This window comes from Piliocolobus tephrosceles, chromosome 7, assembly GCF_002776525.5.
Source record: "Piliocolobus tephrosceles isolate RC106 chromosome 7, ASM277652v3, whole genome shotgun sequence".
NCBI classification, from domain to species: domain Eukaryota; kingdom Metazoa; phylum Chordata; class Mammalia; order Primates; family Cercopithecidae; genus Piliocolobus; species Piliocolobus tephrosceles.
In genome coordinates, this window is record NC_045440.1 from 129,640,535 (window position 1) to 129,651,341 (window position 10,807).

General features: G+C 39.4%; 1 pseudogene; it reads left to right on the plus strand.

Moving 5' to 3' along the window:
• Positions 1 to 8,661: 8,661 nt before the first annotated feature.
• On the plus strand, positions 8,662 to 10,285 carry LOC113224881 (annotated as a pseudogene).
• The last annotated feature ends 522 nt before the right edge of the window (positions 10,286 to 10,807 follow it).

The following is a 10,807-nucleotide window of genomic DNA, read 5'->3' on the forward strand; positions in this document are numbered from 1 at the left end:
ATAGTTGCAGGTAGAATGTCAGAGTTATGAGTGTTGTGAGTGTTATTTATCATTATTCCCAGCAAGAACTTCTTATAGGGTAGAAAGTTTGTGTAAGATCCTTAGTCCAGGTTTGAGCTCTTCCAATCTTGTAGATGGGCAGAGAGCCCCATTCTCAGCAAAGCAATTACAATGTGTAGGAGTGGGTGAGGCCCATGAACTGTTGAAATCCTCTACAGTACTGTTACCAGCAAATTGATTTGTTCCATTTGTTTTATTTGTATTTTAATCAAATATTCAGGAAAATTTTCTCATTACCTTGTGGAAAGTCTTAATGATGAAGACCACTGGTTGATTCTCAAGAGATTAGGGGAGCCAGCATACTGATTTAGTGGTAACCTCATTAGAACAGGAACTGTAGAGGAGAGGATTAACAGCAGGATGAGCTGCACCATTAAATATCAAATTGTTATCGAATTAGATGTCCTCGTTATGAACAGCACATTATTTCCAGATATTGGATACCAAATCTCAACTAGTTGCAGCATCTAATTCTAAAATGTGTGATTAACCTTGATTGTACTCTTGTTCATTATTTGTCTTCTGCACTAAGCTGGAGAAATCCATCCTGAACTTGCAACTGGTTCTTAGTAAACAGAAGATTTTGCACACACCCGTGAAGACAGATGTTTGGTAAACAGCTCACGGGTGTTCTGTCAGTCTCACTGAGTTAGGTTGGTACCGGAATATAGTGCAGGCAAGGCTGTTTGCCGGTGATCTTTAGAAGGGATCATCTGATTGAATAGCACATGCTCTCCTTTGACAATTCTCCTTGTCATTCATTCATTCATTTATTCTACAAACCTATGCATTCTCCAAATCAGAAAAAAATTATAGGCAGAGTCAATACATGTAAATGCGGAGAAATGTGTTCCAGATATTTGGGACAGCAATGTGTATGCTTAAGGTTGAAGAGAATGTAGTATATTCCAAAAATTGTAGGTGAAGTTTCTTTAAAAAAATGACAAGAAGCTTGCAACCTGCAAAAAAGTGCATAAAATTGTTAAAAATGTAAAGCTTGAGCACATATAGACAAAAGGAATATTTAAAATAGTGTTATGTGCACATGCCACGGAGTCCATTGCCCAGCAAAATGAGAGGGATATTTTCAGACCTAACTCAGCCAATACACAACACAAATAAAATGAAATAAACAAATAGAAATAAAACATCTTTTCAACAAAAGCCAGAGTGGCTCAAATTAGAAAGTTCTCAGAAGTCAGATAGAGTGATGCTATAGAAGGAGGATGAAACAGAACTGGGAGCTACACGCTCACAAAACAGAGATGCGCCATTTTCCAGGCAAAAAGCAACACCAGTCAAAGACACCCATTTTTCTAAAAACAAATGAGCAAACAAAATACTTTATACACCAGAGTGAATCTTTATGAGGGAAGAAGGGTGGAATTTAAGGTGGTGGACAAGTGAAAACAAAGCAAAATAAAATAAAACCCCCAGCAAGAATTTTGATGATGAAGTGATAACATGCCATGAATTTAAGAGTACAATGACCTCAATTTTGTGTACTTGGCCCAAATGTGCAAAATACAAACAACAGTAAAGAGCACACAACAAAAATCATCACTCAAAAAAGACAAGGAGAGGAATGTTGGAATGTTTCCCTGTAGCAATACCTGGCTAGAGAATTCATCTATTAATTATCACAGTGAGATTAAAAGCTAACACCAGAGCAATACTCTATAGTATTAAAAGTTCATTCTCTATGTGTTTGTATTAATAGTTCATTCATAAAAGGCAGAACATTATAATCTCACTATGTAGGTTTAGTCATTCTAAATTAGTCCTTTCATTGTCTGAAGACTTGAATTAAAACTCTCCAGGAAATTATGTGAGTTTCAAAAATCGGACTTTTAATTTAAGCTAAGTTAATCTGACTGAATTAAAATATTGGCACCACTTGTTATTATTTGAGACTTTGGTTATTTAACATCTTTGTTTTTAAATGTTATTATTTTTAAAATGGGATTAATAATAGTTCCTACATCCTTGAGTTTATGAAGCATAAATAAAATATCATACAGCAAAAAGAATTAAAATAATACATGGCACACAGAAAACACTTAAAACAGATATTAACATTATTATTTACTATTAATTTATTTATTGTTATCGTTTAGAAATATTATCAAGACCAGAATGGAGTGATGAAGTGATCAGCCTTTTATGACTGAAGTCCTGAGTAGATTTATTCCTATCTGGGTGTGCTTCAGGTTGTCTTTAAACTCTGCTTTTCCCAAAGTAGAGTATGTGAAATATCAATCTCTGAATGTTTTCTAGGAAAAGACTACTGAGTAAATATGTTTGGGAAGGGCTTAACCAACCAAGCAAGCCGTAGCCATGATGTGTGTGTATAAATGCATGTTCGTGTCGGTGGCAGGGTGGGGTACCTGTTAAAATCTAGCTGGATAAATATACTAAGGGAAATTCATCTTCAGAAATACGTAGTCTAGTAGGATACAATACAGGTTCTACTTGGGTTCAAACCCTGCTTACTGGTTCAACAAGTTACTAGTTCTGTAACTTTGGGGAATTACTTAACATCTCTGTGCCTCAGTTTCTTCATATGTGTTATGGGGATAATAATAGTGTCATTCCTACATGGTTGTATTTTTAAGTATTAAATGAGTTGATATAGATGAAAGGCTTACAACAAAGCTAGCATACAGATATTGCTTAACATGTGTTTTCTATTCTTACCATAATCTATGTTTATCTACATAAATCTATATAAAACTTAAGGGCCTTAAAATGAAAAGTGTGCCATTTGGTGCTCAAGATAGTGAGTCTTCTGCCTTCTGATTAATCGAATGTTATCATGTAGAAAGTTCTAATTTCAGGTGGTGTGACAAGGCCAGCCTATTTATGGTCAACCCCCGACCCCCTGCTGCGCATTTATTATTGCTCAGAATCTCAATGTGTCAAATTTTGGGCTTCAATTCTCCATATTTTTTCATTTTCCAGAACTGGGTTTGCTTAACTCTCAGTCCCTTTCTGTAGGACCCTAGAATTGAAGGATTCTAGTCCCTTCCTCTGTACCCAGGTCAAGTTCATATGAGGCGATACCAGATGGCAGCAAAGAGAGATGAGCTGCTAGAGGCCAGAGTTGTTGTTTGAAAAAGAATTGAATTGTCATTGTACTTGACTACTACTCTTACTAAAAATACTGCACTCATTTAATGTGCTGGTTCAACAGAGCTGGACTTTGTCCATTTGGGGTGTGTGCTATTAGGGCAGGTGTCTGTGAAAGAATGAAAGTGAAGAAAATTGTCTTTCAATTATTATCACTCTTCTTCATTCTCATCCCCAGTCTTGTCAAGAATTGAGTGAAATAGGAGTCAGACGTTACTGTTTCAGTGCCTCCTTCAAACTCCAGCCATTTAAAAATACTCTCAGTCCACATATTAGTGAAAGGGAGCAATTCTCTGTGTCTCCAGGGACTTGAGGAACACCTGAACTGGGAGAAAGGAAACAGAAAACAAGGTTTTCCGATCTGTTTCTTGCCATATAACAAATATAGCATATTCCTTTCAATCATTATACATCTCTTTTTCATTTTATAAAATCCTGATTTTATTCAAGAAGCCATGTTCCCACCCTTGTAAAACAAATCATCATTGGTAAAAACAAATTAAAATCGATCCATTTCTTTTTGTGAGATATTTACTTTTCTAGATGCTTTTGCACTGAAATTGTGTCATAAGTCAATGACTTATGAAATAATCTACAAGAACAATTTTCTGTAATGAAAGAAATGAGTGACATCCCCATAGAGCTAACCACCACCCTGCCCTTTCATGTTCTCCCTGTCGTCTCTTCTCTTGATCTGGGAAATTGTAACACCACCTTACAATCACGAAGACAGACTTCACCAACATGCTCAACATGGTACAGCAGAAAGCCAGAGAGATTCTGGATTTCTCATGAGATTGTTGGGTTGTGGAAGCAGCTCTGGATCTGCTGATCTCGAGTCTCCTAATGATATAACATTCATTGGTATTACCGAACTCACAGTTAGTTAGACGGTTCGCTGTTTTCAGTATTTGAAGTTGCCTTCTCAATGAAATACTTCACAAAGTCTCACTTGTTAAAATAGTTGAGTGCATCTCAATCAGCTACAGGTTGAAGGGAGTAGGCTGATTAACACATGGGAATGAGTACCAGCTTTGTATCCAAACACAATTGATTTCAAACCCTAGGTCTGCTGCTTATAAGCTATGTACCTTCAGATAACGTACCCAACATCTCTGCATCTCATTTTTTCATGTTGAAAGTGGGGCTAGTGGTAGCTAAGTGGATTATTGGGAAGATTAAGTGGCATTGCATAGAAAATGTCTGGTACATGGAAGAAACTCAACAAACTTTATCTCACCTTTCTCCATACCTTACATCTAAATTTAGGTTCATGAGGAGATTGCAGTGGTGTCATGGGAAAACTTTCTTTGTGAAATGTTTTTAATTAAACGGGATGCAGAATCTTTTGTCTTTCAACAGTTCTAGCACAACACGTTCTGAGTCAGGAGGGTAGACTGGATAAATGCTTTCGATGCTTTCAGTTTTTGGGTTATTTGTAACTCTTGCTCACTGAGGACGTTGACAGTTTCTTCTAGGTTGATGGTACTGTTCTGTGTAAATGGTCCACCAGATAATTTCCCTTAAAGATCATCTGGGAATTTTAACAATCAATGAACATAGTTGTTCATCTGCTAAATAGCACATACCCTGATTCCTGCTCTGCCAGAACTGAGAGGCTTGTACGTGGTTAGCTTCTTCGTGTCTCAGAGCTAAGTGAATCAGAGGCAGTTCTCGTCTGGGAGGTGAGCTCTGACCTGCTGTCTTAGACTGGGTTCACTAGAAGCAGTCCTTGACATGGAGATTCATGTACCAGTGACTTATTTAAAAAGAGCTCCCAAGAGAAACTGGTAAGGAATGGGGAAGGAAAGACTGGGAAGGGTGCAATTTCTAGCAAAGTACCAGCCCCAGCCCAATCCTACAGGGTGCTCTATGGCATAAATTACACATCAAAGTTTCTCCAGCCTAGAGGCAACACAGCCAAGCTTTATATTCCCACAAAGTCATTTGTTGGCAGTGGACTGTGTGTGTGGTGGGTGGGTGAGGAGGAAACTCCCGGATGCTTTGAGCTTTCCTTGCCTACAACCCAGGAGGCTGAAGTGGTCTGTAGGCAGCACTCTGAAGGAAGCTGCAGATACAAGTCAGTAGAAGCAAAGCACACCAAAACTGATGCCTAAGTGCACAGAACGGGTAAGTGGCTTCAGAGGGAATCTGGGCAGAGCTGACTATGTTCTATAAACGTATCTCCCTGCCTCTTAGAGACAACACACTTTCTGGACCATGGAAAAAACAACACACTCAACTCTAAATAAAAAGTTGAGTTGACCCAGGCAATCCAACCCAGGCAATTGCAAACTATGTGATACTGCAAAGATTTACTGTCTAAATCTTTTTTTTTTTTGAGCTAGAATTTAATAATAGAGTTGGAATATGAATGTAGGGTTACAAAAACTCATTTCACTACATTGTATAATAAAAATATCCAAATCATAGCATTTAAAGGGATCTTGAGTAGGCAAGTTCTCTCTGGCTGGACAGATATCTACCTATCTCAGAGAAGTAAGTATCTATCTTGTTGTATCACTCTTCCAATTTGGTAGTTTTCCTGATAAATAACAATGATAAACAATGATAACATCCCTGCAACAACAAAAAAGATTTCTTTCCTCAAGGGTTATGCCCACTGAATTGTCACTTTTTTGAGGAAATCTTTGCTATTACCCTGATTAAATTCCCAGTATTATATGTTTTTACAATACAAAATAACACTCCCTGTAACTTATCAGAGTGATAATTTTAAATTATTTGGTTCTCTGATTAATACTGTTTCCTGCACTAGAATGTAAGTTCCATGAATTTAGTAACTAGGGCAAAGCCCACCAGAAGGTCATGTGTGCTTTTGCGTGCTTTGTATGTCTTTGAGTTGTTGATTACCCTTCTACTCCTACACTGTACACAGTGACTGATGCATATTAGTTGCCTTACAAATAGGTAACCATTGTAGTGTTGTAAACTTAGCATTAGCTTAGGGCTAGAGTGAGCAGTATTTTTTGATTGACGAAAAATTTACCCACAATGATAATCATAGATGATAAGCGTGACATTCAATCTGAATTTTCAAATGTATTTGCCTTGTATCCAACACCCTAGTCAAGATACTGTCAAGAACATTTCAATCACACAAAAGTGGTCCTTCATGGCCCTTATCAGTCAATCTTTCCCTCAGTCAACAACTCTTCTAATTTCTATTAGTTTTGTCTTTTCTTGAAATTCACATAAATCAAACCATACAGTATGTACTTTTTCATGTATGGCTTTTGTCTTAGTTCATTTTGTGTTGCTATAACAGAATACATGAAACTAAGCAATCTATAAAGAACAGAGATTTATTTCTTGGTATTCTAGATTCTGGGAAGTCCAAGGTCATGAGGCTTGCAAGTGCCTCATTGCGGCATCATCCTTTGAAGCAAGACAGAAGGGCAAGCAAGCCGAGAATGTGAAAGAGGGGAAGGCGGCCCAACATCCTTTTATCAGAAACCTACTCCCAAGATAACTAACCTATTAATCCACTCTTGAGGGCATGGCTCTCATGACCTAATCATCTCTTATAGGTGTCTCCTCTCAACACTGCTGCATTGAGGATTAGGTTTCTAACACATGAACTTTGGGGGACACTTTGGGGGACAGTGATAAGAGAAAGAACTTAGCAGCTTCTTTCTCTTATCATTGTTTTTGAGATTATCTGTGCTGTTGGGTATATCAATAGTACATTATATTATCCTACTGATGAATATTTGGACTGTTTCCAATTGTTGGCTAATTTAAGTAAAGCTTCTATGAATATTCTTTTACAAGTGTGTGAATAAATATATTTAGCTCACATGGGTAAATAATTAGGGGTGAAATTTCTGGGTCAGAAGCTAGATATATATTTAACTATATTAAAAACTGTCAAACCATTTTATAGTCTCATGAACAACAGATGAGGGTTTCAGTTGCTCTACATCCTCATTATTTGGTTTTGTAAATAATTTAAATTTTAGCTATTCAAGCAGGTGTGAAGTATTACTCACTACATTTAATTTGCATTTCCCAAATAACCAATGATGTTGAATAATTTTTCATATGTTTATTGTCCATTGGTATATTTTTATTAAAGTGCCTACTCAAGTATTTTATTCATTTTTATTTGGTTGCTTTTTTCATTTTTAAATGTAGGGACTGTTTTTGTATTCTTATTATAAGCTGAATGCCAGATGTATGTTACACGAATATATACTTCCAGCTTTGGCTTGCCTTTTGGTTTTTAAATCTACCATTTGCCATTTTTTTTTCTTTGTGTCACATCTGATTTTGTCCCCATTTTCATTTCCTGGAGTTCTTTTTTTTAAGTTTTTTTTTTTTTCTTTCTTTTCTCTCTTCCTTTTAATGGGCCAGGTGTGGTGACTCATGCCTATAATCCCAGTACTTTGGGAGGCCAAGGTGGGAAGATCAAATGAGACCAGGAGATCAACTTGGGCAAGTATAATAATAGGTACTCTGTCACGATTACAGACTTGGAATTCCATCTTTTTCATCTGAAAAATCTTGGACAGCTTAACCACTCTTAGCCTCAGTTTTCTAATTTAGAAAAAAAGGATTAGTGAGACATTATTTAATATGTGCCAAGTGCCCAGGCTAGTATCTAGTGGACCTGATATTCAATGCAGTATTATGATGTAGTGGGTAAGATTATGCATTCCTGAAATAGAGGATCTGGGTTCAAATTCCCATTCTACCATTTATTTACCTTTTGATTTGGGGCAGTTACTTTATCTTTGTCTCAGTTTTGCTCAATGTGAAAAAGGGTGATAATAGAAGTTAACCTTTCAATAGCTGTTGAAAGGATTACATGGGTAAATACAGCATGTATACTATGACAAACAGTAAGTACTCAGTGTTACATGTCATCATTTTCCCTTAATGTTAGTTTTATTATTCCTATCAATACCACCACTGCTTTTACAATAAATGCCCACAATTAACAACTGCCTTCCAATTTTGTTTTTAAATAGAAACTTCATAAGTTTGCCTTCGTGGTTTTCAATAATTTTCCTTCTGTCTTACATCTAATATTCCACAAATATCTCATGTCTAGAGATAATTGATTAGCCTTATACTCTGCTTACACTTGACTTCTTTGCCCACGTGAGTGACACTGCCAAAAATACCCAGTTTTCCCCCACTTTTGCCCATGTTCTTACATCCACTTCTTTGTGGCAAATGATGCATCTTCTTGAGATACTTTCTTCCAGTGCTTCTCCTAAGATCTATCCCTCTTTTGGTTGTCTTTGTGTTATTCTGAAATACATGCATCCCAGGTTTCAATTGCCCCCTTAGCCACACTTAACAGGTAGTGCTTTTGCCTTAGAAATGTCTGGAAGCTGAATGAACACTCATTCCTATAAAAACTGAGTCATGCAATAAACATTTTGTTTTCGAATAGTCTTTAAGATATGCATGAAGGGGGACGGGGAAGTTTGGCCCACCAGGATGATCACCAAGACACGCCAAGTAGACCTGGGCCTTGGGCTCCCGGAGAAGAAAAAGAAGAAGAAAATGGTCAAAGAACCAGAGACTCAATACTCAATTTTAAACAATGATGATTACCTTGCTGATGTTTCTCCTATAAAAGCCACATCCCCCCCTAAGAGTGTAGTCCATGGGCAGGCACCTGAGATGCTCTAGTGAAGGAAAAGGAGAAAAAGAAGGTGTCAGCACCCTTTGCCAGAAGCACGTGGAACCTGAGACCACAGCTGTGTGCCAGATGGACAGAGAAGTCACCCAGCCCCAGGAAACAGGTGCTTGGCCACTTGGAGTTCCTCAGCGGGGAAACGAAAAAGAAGTCACCTCAGGCCATGTCCCATGCCTCTGGGGTGAGAACCTCCCCAGACCTTAGATAGGGTGAGGAGGAAACCAGAGTTGGAAAGAAACTCAAAAAACACAAGAAGGCAAGAAAAGGGGGCTGAGGACCCCACAGCCTTCTCAGTCCAGGACCCTTGGTTCTGCGAGGCCGGGTTGCTGAGGACACTTGCTCAGTGGGGAAAGAGGGTGAGGAACAGACAGCCTTGGTGCAGAAACAGAAGCAGAAGAACCCCAGGGAACACAGCGGGAAGGTGGAGAAGAAAAAAAAAAATTCCGCCAGGAGGGAGACGCCCTCCCACGCCACTCCAAGCCCCCCAGGTCCTTGGAGAGCAGCCCCCGTAAAGGAAGTAAAAAGAAACCAGTCAAAGTTGAGGCTCCGGAATACATCCCCATAGGAGATGGCCGTAAGGCCCCCGCGAAGAAAAAGATGAAGTCCCAGAATAAGGTCACTGGGGATCCGGCTCTGAAAAGAAAAAAAAAATAAGTGGAAAGAGAGTGGGGTGGCAGGAGACCCTTGGAAGAAGGAAACAGACACGGACTTAGAGGTGGTGTTGGAAAAGAAAGGCAACATGGACCAGGTTCACATAGACCAGGGAGGCGAAAGGACTTGCAAGAAGAGGTCGATCACCAGTCAGGCAAAACGGAAGCTTCTGAAACCAGGAAGTGGATGGGAACCAGTTTGGCCAGTGGGATACGGCTGGTTTTGAGAACAAGGAACAGAAACTGAAATTTCTCAAACTTACAGGTGGCTTCAAAAATCTGTCCCGGCTGGTGGATCACGAGGTTAGGAGTTCCAGACCACCCTGGCCAAAGTGGTGAAACCATGTCTCTACTAAAAATACAAAAATTAGCTGGGTGTGGTGGCCGGTGCCTGTAAGTCCAGCTATTTGGGAGGCTGAGGTGGGAGAATGGCTTGAATCAGGAAGGCAGAGGTTGCAGTGAGCCGAGATCGCGCCACTGCACTCCAGCCTGGGTGAAAGAGCCAGACTCCGTCACAAAACAAACAAACAAACAAACAAACAAACATGCCCCTTTGTTCGGCCGTCTCCCCACCCCCAGCACTATTGTAAGGCCCAACATGGCCCTCAGCAAGAAGGCAGCCGACAGACTGCAGCAGAACCTGCAGCAGGACCACGACCGGGTCATAAGCTGAAAGTGCAGCCGCAGAGCCGGTTTCATCTTCTCCATCGCCCCCAACAGGTTCTTTTATATTGACAGGAACACTTCCAAGTCAGTCAAGCTGGAAAATTAAACTCTGGAGTTTTGTCCCGCCTCCTAAAAAAAAAAAAAAAAAAAAGATATGCATGAATGACACATAACTGGGTGCTCGTTATTCCGCTAAAAAGACCAGGTATTAGTTTTCAATTACTGTCATAAAAAGCTACCACAAACTTCATGACTTAAAACAACACATATTTATGACATTAAAGCTCTGTAGGTCAGAAATCTGTTATAGGTTGCATGGGACTTAAAGAGCTGACTGTAGGCTGCATTCTTTTCTGGAGGCCTGAGGGGAGAATCCATGTTGCTCATTCCGGTTGGCAGAATTCAGCTCCTTGTGGCTGTGGAACTGAAGTCCCTTTTTGCTTCCTGGCTGTAGTGTGAAGGCACTTCCCAGCTTCTAGGGGCTACCTGTATTTCCTTGACTCACAGCCTCCTCTAGTCATCTTCAAAGCTAGTCACAAGGTCAAGTCCTTTTCACCTTGCATCTCCTTCTGTGTGATCCTTCTTCCTCTTACAGAGTGGAATCCTTGAGGTTCCATGGGACCCACCC